At 32.4% G+C, this 12,087-nt stretch overlaps 1 pseudogene; it reads right to left on the reverse strand.

Annotated features, from left to right (window-relative positions):
- Positions 1 to 4,493: 4,493 nt before the first annotated feature.
- Positions 4,494 to 5,961, reverse strand: LOC125780128 (adenosylhomocysteinase-like; annotated as a pseudogene).
- Positions 5,962 to 12,087: the final 6,126 nt, after the last annotated feature.

Below are 12,087 nucleotides of genomic sequence, written 5' to 3' on the forward strand. Positions count from 1 at the left end.
TATGCTAATTAACCGTTTTGAGGTTATTGGAGTTGTCATATAGCCATAACGACAGTGTATTTGGAAAAATTTCACAATCTTATATTAAGGTGTAGAATCGATTTTTTAGTACATATGCACTAAGCAATCGATACCAAGTTGCGTAAAAATATGAACTATACATATTTATGCTAATTAACCGTTTTGAGGTTATTGGAGTTGTCATATAGCCATAACGACAGTGTATTTGGAAAAATTTCACAATCTTATATTAAGGTGTAGAATCGATTTTTTAGTACATATGCACTAAGCAATCTATACCAAGTTGCGTAAAAATATGAACTATACATATTTATGCTAATTAACCGTTTTGAGGTTATTGGAGTTGTCATATAGCCATAACGACAGTGTATTTGGAAAAATTTCACAATCTTATATTAAGGCGGAGAATCGATATTTTAGTACACATGCACTAAGCAATCGATACCAAGTTGCGTAAAAATATGAACTATACATATTTATGCTAATTAGCTGTTTTGAGGTTATTGGAGTTGTCATATAGCCATAACGACAGTGAATTAGGGAAAAATTTCACAATCTTATATTAAGGTGTAGAATCAATTTTTTAGTACATATGCACTAAGCAATCGATACCAAGTCGCGTAAAAATATGAACTGTTACCAAGTTGCGTAAAAATATGAACTATACATATTTATGCTAATTAGCTGTTTTGAGGTTATTGGAGATGTCATATAGCCGTAACGACAGTGTATTTGGAAAAATTTCACAATCTTATATTAAGGCGGAGAATCGATATTTTAGTACACATGCACTAAGCAATCGATACCAAGTTGCGTAAAAATATGAACTATACATATTTATGCTAATTAGCCTTTTTGAGGTTATTGGAGTTGTCATATAGCCATAACGACAGTGTATTTGGAAAAATTTCACAATCTTATATTAAGGTGTAGAATCGATTTTTTAGTACATATGCACTAAGCAATCGATACCAAGTTGCGTAAAAATATGAACTATACATATTTATGCTAATTAGCTGTTTTGAGGTTATTGGAGTTCCCATATAGCCATAACGACAGTGTATTTGGAAAAATTTCACAATCTTATATTAAGGTGTAGAATCGATTTTTTAGTACATATGCACTAAGCAATCGATACCAAGTTGCGTAAAAATATGAACTATACATATTTATGCTAATTAACCGTTTTGAGGTTATTGGAGTTGTCATATAGCCATAACGACAGTGTATTTGGAAAAATTTCACAATCTTATATTAAGGTGTAGAATCGATTTTTTAGTACATATGCACTAAGCAATCGATACCAAGTTGCGTAAAAATATGAACTATACATATTTATGCTAATTAACCGTTTTGAGGTTATTGGAGTTGTCATATAGCCATAACGACAGTGTATTTGGAAAAATTTCACAATCTTATATTAAGGTGTAGAATCGATTTTTTAGTACATATGCACCAAGCAATCTATACCAAGTTGCGTAAAAATATGAACTATACATATTTATGTTAATTAACCGTTTTGAGGTTATTGGAGATGTCATATAGCCGTAACGATAGTGTATTTGGAAAAATTTCACAATCTTATATTAAGGTGTAGAATCGATTTTTTAGTACATATACATTAAGCAATCGATACCAAGTTGTCATATAGCCGTAACGACAGTGTATTTGGAAAAATTTCACAATCTTATATTAAGGTGTAGAATCGATTTTGTAGTACATATGCACTAAGTAGCCGATACCAAGTTGCGTAAAAATATGAACTATACATATTTATGCTAATTAACCGTTTTGAGGTTATTGGAGATGTCATATAGCCGTAACGACAGTGTATTTGGAAAAATTTCACAATCTTATATTAAGGTGTAGAATCGATTTTTTAGTACATATGCACTAAGCAATCTATACCAAGCTGCGTAAAAATATGAACTATACATATTTATGCTAATTAACCGTTTTGAGGTTATTGGAGTTGTCATATAGCCATAACGACAGTGTATTTGGAAAAATTTCACAATCTTATATTAAGGTGTAGAATCGATTTTTTAGTACATATGCACTAAGCAATCGATACCAAGTTGCGTAAAAATATGAACTATACATATTTATGCTAATTAGCCGTTTTAAGGTTTTTGGAGTTGTCATATAGCCATAACGACAGTGTATTTGGAAAAATTTCACAATCTTATATTAAGGTGTAGAATCGATTTTTTAGTCCATATGCACTAAGCAATCTATACCAAGCTGCGTAAAAATACGAACTATACATATATATGCTAATTAGCCGTTTTAAGGTTTTTGAAGTTATCATATACCCGTAACGACAGTGTATTTGGAAATATTTCACAATCTTATATTAAGGCGGAGAATCGATAATTTAGTACACACGCACTAAGCAATCGATACCAAGTTGCGTGAAAATATGCAATATACATATATATGCTAATTAGCCGTTTTAAGGTTTTTGGAGTTGTCATATAGCCATAACGACAGTGTATTTGGAAAAATTTCACAATCTTATATTAAGGTGTAGAATCGATTTTTTAGTCCATATGCACTAAGCAATCTATACCAAGCTGCGTAAAAATACGAACTATACATATTTATGCTAATTAACCGTTTTGAGGTTATTGGAGTTGTCATATAGCCATAAGGACAGTGTATTTGGAAAAATTTCACAATCTTATATTAAGGTGTAGAATCGATTTTGTAGTACATATGCACTAAGCAATCGATACCAAGTTGCGTAAAAATATGAACTATACATATTTATGCTTATTAGCCGTTTTGAGGTTATTGGAGTTGTCATATAGCCATAACGACAGTGTATTTGGAAAAATTTCACAATCTTATATTAAGGTGTAGAATCGATTTTTTAGTACAGATTCACTAAGCAATCTATACCAAGCTGCGTAAAAATATGAACTATACATATTTATGCATATTAACCGTTTTGAGGTTATAGGAGATGTCATATAGCCGTAACGATAGTGTATTTGGAAAAATTTCACAATCTTATATTAAGGTGTAGAATCGATTTTTTAGTACATATGCACTAAGCAATCGATACCAAGTTGCGTAAAAATATTAACTATACATATTTATGCTAATTAACAGTTTTGAGTTGTCACAAAGCCATAACGACAGTGCGTTTGGAAAAATTTCGCAATCTTATATTAAGGTGTAGAATCGATTTTGTAGTACATATACATTAAGCAATCGATACCAAGTTGTCATATAGCCGTAACGACAGTGTATTTGGAAAAATTTCACAATCTTATATTAAGGTGTAGAATCGATTTTGTAGTACGTATGCACTAAGTAGCCGATACCAAGTTGCGTAAAAATATGAACTATACATATTTATGCTTATTAGCCATTTTGAGGTTATTGGAGATGTCATATAGCCGTAACGACAGTGTATTTGGAAAAATTTCACAATCTTATATTAAGGTGTAGAATCGATATTTTATTACTAGACAGGCACTAAGCAATCGACACCAAGTTCCGTCAAAATATGAGCTATACATATTTATGCTAATTAACCGTTTTGAAGTTATTGGAGTTGTCATACAACCATAACGACAGTGAATTTGGAAAAATTTCAGAATATTATATTAAGGTGTAGAATCGATTTTATAGTACATATGGAGTAAGAAATCGATACCAAGTTGCGTAAAAATATGAACTATACATATTTATGCTTATTAACCCTTTTGAGGTTATTGGAGTTGTCATATAGCCATAACGACAGTGTATTTGGAAAAAATTCACAATCTTATATTTAGATGTAGAATCGATTTTTTAGTACGTGTGCTGTTAAATGAAACGCGTTGGGTTCAGTTATAAAATAGTGCTCAGCTCTGGTTGCCCAGAGCTCCTTTATTTATAGAATTTCTTATCCTAATTCGTGTATGCACCACATGCAGAGTACGTACACATAACTTACTTAATACTAATCTACTGTACATACCGACAGTATGTACACATATCTTAAACATAAGTGTTCTCAACGGCATACACAACTATTTCTTATCTGCTATTAGTTTAGGATCATTTGCGATCCTTTACACTGCATACATTTATATGAGGCACGTATGCATTTATATGCAATACGTATGCACTCAACAATTAACAAACAAACATATTTACTTAAGGCAATTGAATACAAATGTGCATGTGCACTTGAAAACAACCCTATACCATGTAACATAAACAATACCCGAAATGGGTATTTGTACATATTTATATTTATGACTGTATTTTTATGTGTTAGCGATAATGCATACAAATATTTGACATATGAGATCCGTTTCTATAGAGATTTATCTCATTTACAATTGTAGCCGTTAAGAACTGTTCAGAAATCTGAACATACTGCCCACGTTGAAGTGTTTACACTTCAAAATAATTCTAGTATTTATAAATCTTGGGCATGTTAATTTACATTTTTAATTTCAAGGTTGACTGATCGAACTCGTTATAATTTTTCTAATATAAACTATTTTTATTGTATATTTTTTAAATGTTTAATATAATTTTCATTTGCTAGTATTAATAATTAATTTCGTAAGATATATAGTCCTAGCGGAAATGAGTGCCTTAGTGCCTTGCTGAATTACAGATGCGTTGTAGGACTAGTGTTACTATGACTGCCATTCTAAGTCCAAGTGTTTCGAATTTAATCACGGGACTTTTCAGGTCGTATGCCCAATTTCTCCAAGTGTAAACTGGTGATCTCTTCATCGATTATTTTCGGTAATATATGCAATTCTACGTTGTATTTGTCAGCCTTGATCCACAGTTCGATTTGTGCCACCAATTGATTTCTGAATGAGTTGAACATCTCAAGCTGGGATGACCGTGCACGAAGCCCAAGTTTACCAGTCCTTTGATCAACAAAATAATATGATTACCATTGGATAGTGTATAACGATCAACTTGAGGTTTGATAATAATTTTCTCTTTGGCGTTGCATTCAAAAATGCGACGCCGATTTCAAAATCGAAATTACCAATATTACAAATGATCGCATCGTCAGGCATGTGTTCAAAATGTGCGCCAGTAATAATGTCCTTGCAAACAGTTGTTGTTACGAAGATGATAGCTTCTTTGTATGCTTGCTCCTTAGTGGTTACTTCATAGCTTTTCATAGCCGCTTGCAAAACAATGATGGAATCGATTTCGGTTATAATAACGATTCCGCCGAAACTACTCAGAGCTTATGCGCATCTTTTGCCCATATCACATAACCAGCAACACAGCACACTTTGCCAGAAATCATCACATCGGTGGGCCGTTTAATACCATCAATTAGCTACTCGCGACAACCATACAGATTATAGAATTTTCTCTTGGTCGCAGAGTCGTTGACGTTGATGGCTAGCACACCGAGATGTCTCTCCTTCACCATTTCACATAAATTGTGTACACCGGTTGTAATTTCTCGCTCAAACACTTGAAGTCCGATTCGTGGGAACTTTTCATGCACTAAGTTGGTCAAATCACCACCATTATCGAGAATCAAGTTCACGAACTGACCATCTGAGAACCGTAAGGTCTGTTCAATACACCATAAGTATTCTTCATTCATCAAGTCAAACAAGGAGTAGTAAAATGATCCTTTGAAGGGTGACAATGACCCAATCTTCCTTCATCCTCCTCCCCGTGAACGCGATGATGTCGTGCAGCTGCTAAATCATTGAGTTCACTTGTTGAGTATTTTAAATATTTCTGTGAACTTGAAATTTGCTGCCTTTCAACCGAATATTGAACTAGATCGATGTGGATAATTCTATCCCACGCTGTCCAAGTACTCCCAACAGGCACTCCAAAAATATTTTTTTAAATATATTTATTATATCTAAACATTTAAAACATAGTACAACTATAAGTAAGTTTAACAAACAAAATAAAAATAAGGTTATTATTTTTCTTCTTTTTTAACTCGAGTCGACCGCATCTCTATTTATTGATTATGTGCATATTTGTTCTTCAGTAGGAAAAGGGTAAACAATGTGCATCGCTCTTTATGATGTGCCATTGCTTATCCTTACGTCTACATTTGCAATTTTGGGTTAAAATGACGTTTTCAATTCGTCCTTTTTTCCACTGCATTGGTGGAATAATTTGTTCTTTAAAAAACACAAATGTACCACTTTTAATATTTTCCAAAGAAACCTGGCATTTATTTCTTTTTCGTGGTTTATTATTTTTAAATTTTATATCTCGAGAGATTAATCTTCCTTTTGTTTGTGAAGAAGAATCTCCTAAGTTTATATTTTTCTTTTCGAATGGAAAAGCTGCAGCTAATTTACTATCTGCATAAAAATTTGAATTATTACGAAAGCATTTCTGCGTTTCTTTTTTGGTTTTATTAACACATCTTTCAAGGGATTCTATTTTCCTATACTTTTTTCGTTGATTATCTAGCTTTTTATTTATATGTGTTACAACACCACAGTGAGCTAATTTTGAGCTTGTGTTAGTTGATCCATATATCAACCACCCAAACACACTGTTCTGGAGTTTGTAATTCATATTTTCAATAATTATCTTTTCTTCTTTTATCAAATCAAAAAATATGTCCGCACCTAATAGTAAGTCAATCTTACCCGGAACATTAAATGAAGGGTCGGCCAGTTTTATATTTTTTGGAATTTTTTTAACTTTTATGTATTCCGTGGGCACTTTGGACACAATCTTTTGCACTACAACGGTGTCTAAATTTGCTTCAAAATGATCTGTTAATGATTTTAAATGAAGATTAACTCTTTCTTTTGTATTGATCTTATTTCGACCAACTCCTTCAAGGGTCACAGATTCTCTCCTGGAAGGAAGTTTTAATTTGTTTTTTAGTTCTTTAGTTATGAGGTGAACTTGAGACCCATTATCTAATAAAGCACGTGCCTTTATTATTCTTCCATCACGACCTTTTATACCAACAATTGCTGTAGTTAGCAGGACATGTTTAGAATCATTTTTTAATTTATCATTTTTAGTATTTTTAATCACTGTGCTTTTAGGTTTAAAGGATTTGTCTTTGTGGAGCCATAAATGATGGTTTCCTTGACAAGTAAAGCAACTTTCGCCTTTACACTCTTTTATATTGTGCCCTGTTTTAAGACATTTGGTGCATAATTTGTGTTTTATTACTGCGTCCCATTTGTCCTGTGTAGAAAGGGCTTTAAATTTATAACAATGAAATATATTATGTGAAGTATTACATCCCATTATGCATTTAAATTCTGCATTTTGAAATATTGATGATGTTTTTGAAACTTGTGCTGCTTCTAGTGCATTCCCTTCATGAATCAGAAACGATTGTAGTGAATTTAAGGTAGGTATTTCCTTAGGGTTTTTAAGGGAATTTTCATACCTAAGTCTTAAATTGTTGTCCAATTTTTGCACAAGCGTATAATTTAATAAAGCTTGTAACAAATTATCAGAAGACAAACTGAGACTTTCCAATGCTTGTGTACTTTCAGAAATTTTTTCTTGAAATTTTCGTACACTAAAAGCAGTCTCAGTCACTACTGGTGCATCTAAAATTTGTTTAAAATAAGTATTGGCGAGTAACCTCTTATTGGTAAATTTTTCATTAAGAAGGTTCCAGGCAACTGAAAAATTTGTTGAGGTTGAAGGCAGATTTGCAATACAACTTGCAGCCAAACCTCTTAATTTTGTTTTTAAAATACACATTTTATACGTATCTGAAACATTTTGAGAGACTACTAGCTGTTCGAACAATTCTTTAAAAGTTTGCCACTGAGCGTAATCTCCTGAAAAAATCGGAATGTCAACTTGAGGCAACGTGAAATTGGTAGCATTTTTTTTGCTAATGGATTTTAATTTAAGTTTGTAAAATCTATTTCTTAAATCATAAAATTTACTCGTTAACTCATCATTTTCGTGCTGGCTAATAAATTCAAGCACAGTATCACGAGTTTTTTCTATTAGTCTCTCTATACTGTCTAGAGAGACTATTTCGTTTAATTCGCAGTCTTCAATATTCTTTTCTAATTCTGTTAATAAGAATTGAAGCCTGCGAACTAAACCAGGATTTGGAAGGTATTCCATTTTCCTGGGAGCACTATTTTCTTTAGTAATAGCGATCAATTCGCTTAACTTGGCGTGCGCTGTCAAATAAAGCGAGCCTACCGAACCTTCTACGTCACTTTTAAAATAATTATCTTTTTTATTTTTGGGATCTTTGGACAATTCTAAATGGTTTCGTTGAAACTCTGACCATTTTTTGTCCAAACTATCTAGGAGTTTTTCCAAATTTTCGAAATCTTCATTTATATCCATACTCATGGACTTGAAATGAAGTTTTTGCAGTTCTTCTGCTAATTTTATTTGGTTCTCCATTTTACCAAAAATAAAAAAAATAATTGTAAAGGGTGATTTTTTAAGAGCTTGATAACTTTTTTTTAAAAAAAAACGCATAAAATTTGCAAAATCTCATCGGTTCTTTATTTGAAACGTTAGATTGGTTCATGACATTTACTTTTTGAAGATAATTTCATTTAAATGTTGACCGCGGCTGCGTCTTAGGTGGTCCATTCGGAAAGTCCAATTTTGGGCAACTTTTTCGAGCATTTCGGCCGGAATAGCCCGAATTTCTTCGGAAATGTTGTCTTCCAAAGCTGGAATAGTTGCTGGCTTATTTCTGTAGACTTTAGACTTGACGTAGCCCCACAAAAAATAGTCTAAAGGCGTTAAATCGCATGATCTTGGTGGCCAACTTACGGGTCCATTTCTTGAGATGAATTGTTGTCCGAAGTTTTCCCTCAAAATGGCCATAGAATCGCGAGCTGTGTGGCATGTAGCGCCATCTTGTTGAAACCACATGTCAACCAAGTTCAGTTCTTCCATTTTTGGCAACAAAAAGTTTGTTAGCATCGAACGATAGCGATCGCCATTCACCGTAACGTTGCGTCCAACAGCATCTTTGAAAAAATACGGTCCAATGATTCCACCAGCGTACAAACCACACCAAACAGTGCATTTTTCGGGATGCATGGGCAGTTCTTGAACGGCTTCTGGTTGCTCTTCACCCCAAATGCGGCAATTTTGCTTATTTACGTAGCCATTCAACCAGAAATGAGCCTCATCGCTGAACAAAATTTGTCGATAAACACATTTCGAACCGAACACTGATTTTGGTAATAAAATTCAATGATTTGCAAGCGTTGCTCGTTAGTAAGTCTATTCATGATGAAATGTCAAAGCATACTGAGCATCTTTCTCTTTGACACCATGTCTGAAATCCCACGTGATCTGTCAAATACTAATGCATGAAAATCCTAACCTCAAAAAAATCACCCGTTATATGAATATAAAAAAATGAAAAATGTTCTTACCTTGATACTCGTAGAAAGCTGTAAATTTGAAATTTTTTTTTTTTTTTTTTTTTTAATTCACTTCGTTTTTTTTTTATTATTAATATAATATATGTATGTATATATATATATTATTATTATTATTTTTTTTTTTTTTTTTAAATGCACTTTTTCAAACACCACTTTTCACTTTTCACAAAATTTTATTTTTTTTTTTTTTTTTTATAAAGACAAACTTTTAGAATTTTCTTTTTATTTTTATAAATACTCACTCGCGTGATTAAAAACGTCGGGGTCACCAAAATGTTAAATGAAACGCGTTGGGTTCGGTTATAAAATAGTACTCAGCTCTGGTTGCCCAGAGCTCCTTTATTTATAGAATTTCTTATCCTAATTCGTGTATGCACCATATGCAGAGTACATACACATAACTTACTTAATACTAATCTACTGTACATACCGACAGTATGTACACATATCTTAAACATAAGTGTTCTCAACGGCATACACAACTATTTCTTATCTGCTATTAGTTTAGGATCATTTGCGATCCTTTACACTGCATACATTTATATGAGGCACGTATGCATTCATATGCAATACGTATGCACTCAACAATTAACAAACAAACATATTTACTTAAGGCAATTGAATACAAATGTGCATGTGCACTTGAAAACAACCCTATACCATGTAACATAAACAATACCCGAAATGGGTATTTGTACATATTTATATTTATGACTGTATTTTTATGTGTTAGCGATAATGCATACAAATATTTGACATATGAGATCCGTTTCTATAGAGATTTATCTCATTTACAATTGTAGCCGTTAAGAACTGTTCAGAAATCTGAACATGTGCACTAAGTAACCGATCCCAAGTTGCGTAAAGATATGAACTATACATATTTATGCTTATTAGCCATTTTGAAGTTATTGGAGATGTCATATAGCCGTAACGACAGTGTATTTGGAAAAATTTCACAATCTTATATTAAGGTGTAGAATCGATATTTTATTACTACACAGGCACTAAGCAATCGATACCAAGTTGCGTAAAAATATGAACTATACATATTTATGCTAATTAGCTGTTTTGAGGTTATTGGAGTTGTCATATAGCCATAACGACAGTGTATTTGGAAAAATTTCACAATCTTATATTAAGGTGTAGAATCGATATTTTAGTACACATGCACTAAGCAATCTATACCAAGTTGCGTAAAAATATGAACTATACATATTTATGCTAATTAACCGTTTTGAGGTTATTGGAGATGTCATATAGCCATAACGACAGTGTATTTGGAAAAATTTCACAATCTTATATTAAGGTGTAGAATCGATTTTTTAGTACATATGCACTAAGCAATCTATACCAAGTTGCGTAAAAATATGAACTATACATATTTGTGCTTATTAGCCGTTTTGAGGTTATTGGAGTTGTCATATAGCCATAACGACAGTGTATTTGGAAAAATTTCTCGCTCAAACACTTGAAGTCCGATTCGTGGGAACTTTTCATGCACTAAGTTGGTCAAATCACCACCATTATCGAGAATCAAGTTCACGAACTGACCATCTGAGAACCGTAAGGTCTGTTCAATACACCATAAGTATTCTTCATTCATCAAGTCAAACAAGGAGTAGTAAAATGATCCTTTGAAGGGTGACAATGACCCAATCTTCCTTCATCCTCCTCCCCGTGAACGCGATGATGTCGTGCAGCTGCTAAATCATTGAGTTCACTTGTTGAGTATTTTAAATATTTCTGTGAACTTGAAATTTGCTGCCTTTCAACCGAATATTGAACTAGATCGATGTGGATAATTCTATCCCACGCTGTCCAAGTACTCCCAACAGGCACTCCAAAAATATTTTTTTAAATATATTTATTATATCTAAACATTTAAAACATAGTACAACTATAAGTAAGTTTAACAAACAAAATAAAAATAAGGTTATTATTTTTCTTCTTTTTTAACTCGAGTCGACCGCATCTCTTTTTATTGATTATTTGCATATTTTTTCTTCAGTAGGAAAAGGGTAAACAATGTGCATCGCTCTTTATGATGTGCCATTGCTTATCCTTACGTCTACATTTGCAATTTTGGGTTAAAATGACGTTTTCAATTCGTCCTTTTTTCCACTGCATTGGTGGAATAATTTGTTCTTTAAAAAACACAAATGTACCACTTTTAATATTTTCCAAAGAAACCTGGCATTTATTTCTTTTTCGTGGTTTATTATTTTTAAATTTTATATCTCGAGAGATTAATCTTCCTTTTGTTTGTGAAGAAGAATCTCCTAAGTTTATATTTTTCTTTTCGAATGGAAAAGCTGCAGCTAATTTACTATCTGCATAAAAATTTGAATTATTACGAAAGCATTTCTGCGTTTCTTTTTTGGTTTTATTAACACATCTTTCAAGGGATTCTATTTTCCTATACTTTTTTCGTTGATTATCTAGCTTTTTATTTATATGTGTTACAACACCACAGTGAGCTAATTTTGAGCTTGTGTTAGTTGATCCATATATCAACCACCCAAACACACTGTTCTGGAGTTTGTAATTCATATTTTCAATAATTATCTTTTCTTCTTTTATCAAATCAAAAAATATGTCCGCACCTAATAGTAAGTCAATCTTACCCGGAACATTAAATGAAGGGTCGGCCAGTTTTATATTTTTTGGAATTTTTTTAACTTTTATGTAT

The sequence above is a fragment of the Bactrocera dorsalis genome, unplaced genomic scaffold (assembly GCF_023373825.1).
Source record: "Bactrocera dorsalis isolate Fly_Bdor unplaced genomic scaffold, ASM2337382v1 BdCtg105, whole genome shotgun sequence".
Taxonomy (NCBI): domain Eukaryota; kingdom Metazoa; phylum Arthropoda; class Insecta; order Diptera; family Tephritidae; genus Bactrocera; species Bactrocera dorsalis.